We start from the raw sequence: 2,196 nt of genomic DNA, 5'->3' as shown, positions 1-2,196 counted from the left end.
TAGAGAAGGAGAAATGGTGTGTGCCCTTAGTTGCTGCATGATTCCTGGAAGGATTAATTTTGTGGCTGGCTGCCAGACTCTAGAGGTTTCAGAGCCATTTTCTTTAGAGCTGGTAAGGATCAACATGGTCAAATATTAAGTGGAAATTTTTAATTGTTAAAATGTTTAAAGTGGAAGATTCATTTTTAAATCATAATTGATTTTCAAAGAGAATAATCTACTCATGTCACAACTTTTAACTAGGGAAAAAGGTGATAAAAACCAAGGTTCAGAAAGTAGTGAAAAGACATATAGTCAATATGCCACCCTATTTTTGTAAGTCATTTCTTCACCTTTTTTTTTTTTGTCATGGACTTTTTTGGCATTCTAGTGACACCTATAGACCTCTTTTCAGAAGAATATTTTTAAATGCATAAAATAAAATATACAGGATTTGTAAAATAAAATAAAATACACAAGAAACCAATTATACTGAAGTACAGCTATCAAAATATTAAAAACAACAAAAAAATTATAAATATGTTTTTATGAAGCCCTACTCTATGCAATCCAGTGTTGGAGAAAACAGGACCAAGGCCGAGAACACATACACATACACACAACAAACTCTGACTCTTAACCCTTCCTCCCTCCCCGCCCCCACCAGTGGAAAAAGAACAGTAACTAACAAAAGGGGTCCATTCCAGTCAATGAATAACTGTTTTTGTAGCATCTTCAGTCTAGGGCATGGCAGCAACCCTTATGTCCACGGCAAATTGATGGATGGCACATACATAGAGGACGTATGTGACCAGAACACACATGTAGCCAGGGAAACTCATACTTTTGATGTTATAGAACTATCAGCGTCTTCTGGTGATGTAAATCATGCTGCTATTCTGTGCTAGTCATTGTCTTGGCCCTCATCCTCTCAGTGCCAGGTACCGTGCATCCTCCACTGGTTCCTGTCTTGTTTCTGCTGGGCATCTCCACCAGAGTGGATCGCAAAGGGTTCTCTGATACCATTTGTTCTGATGTTGTGGCTACAAGTGTCTACCTGAGAAGGAGAGTTGGAGCTTTTTTTAACGAGTCCAGGTAACTCTCTGATTTAGGATTACAAAATCCCTCTTAATTATTGCTTCATCCTTCATGGGGATCCTCACAACCTATATTCTGAGGCCTCTTCCAGAAGAGGAAGGGGAAGAAAAGGTAAATGGGTAACATTTTTTTAGGTCAGGAACTACAGAGAAGAAAGCTACCAGAAAGCCCCAGGAGGCTGACAGACCGAGGTGACCCCGGCTTAGAAGACTGGTAGGCAAAAGAAGTAGGTACAAGAACAAAAGACTAATTGAAGGAAGGGAAACCACTGCCTTCCACCCACCCCATTCCTGCCTCCCAGCCTTCAACCAGCACAAAAGCTCCCCAGTATTCCCACATTCTCTAGAAATCAGGACTCTGACATCCAGCCTCCCAGATCCTCCCAAGGCCATACCCTTCTATCCAGAAAATGTTCCTTAGAAGATAAAGGAGACAGGGCTTCCTGCTGTGATCACCAGCACAGGAACTTTTTCTTTCTTTTTGAGATTTTCCTAGACCCCTCCCTGTTGGCTTGTCAGCCAATCTCATCTCTTCCTTTAACTTCAGTCTCCACCTCCCTATCCCAGTAGCAGAACTCCTCTCACCAACTTCCTTCACCAGCCACAATCCTTGCCTTTGTTTATGGGTGAAAGGGTCTAGCTCTGGCTGGGGATGTCACCCACAAGACTAACTTGTTTGTAGACGATCCTGCAGGGCCTTCCCTTTAATCTCTTCTAAATCTTGTAGAGAGTCTCCATTGACCAGAGCTGCATCTAGGAGAAGTGAGGGTAAGGAAAGGTTAAGGAAACAAACTTGATCCACCTCACATTCCCAAATAAGAAGTCCATATATTAAGAGGGCTAACCACTGGGGCAGTAAGGTGGTGCAGTGGATAGAGTTCCCGGCTTGGATTCAGGAAGACCTAAACTCAAATCTGACCTCTGATACTTAACTAACTGTGTGACCCTCGGCAAGTCACTTCACCCTGTTTGCCTCACTTTCTTCATCTGTCAAATAAGCTGGAAAAGGAAATGGCAAACCACTCCAGTATCTTTACCAAGAAAACCTCCAGTGGGGTCACAGAAAAAGAGCTGGACTCAACTGAAAATGATTGAACAACAACTGATGTGGTTAAATGAA

At 42.1% G+C, this 2,196-nt stretch overlaps 1 long non-coding RNA gene across 1 annotated transcript; it reads right to left on the bottom strand.

Annotated features, from left to right (window-relative positions):
* Nucleotides 1-511: 511 nt before the first annotated feature.
* LOC140519254 (uncharacterized) lies at nucleotides 512-1,568 on the bottom strand. Its single transcript, XR_011972146.1, has 2 exons — nucleotides 1,472-1,568; nucleotides 512-1,036 (listed from the first exon to the last, which is right to left on the bottom strand). It is a non-coding gene; the product is annotated as an uncharacterized lncRNA (long non-coding RNA).
* Nucleotides 1,569-2,196: the final 628 nt, after the last annotated feature.

The sequence above is a fragment of the Notamacropus eugenii genome, chromosome 1 (assembly GCF_028372415.1).
Source record: "Notamacropus eugenii isolate mMacEug1 chromosome 1, mMacEug1.pri_v2, whole genome shotgun sequence".
In the NCBI taxonomy this organism is placed as follows: Eukaryota; Metazoa; Chordata; class Mammalia; order Diprotodontia; family Macropodidae; genus Notamacropus; species Notamacropus eugenii.
This window is presented reverse-complemented; position numbering and strand designations above follow the sequence as displayed.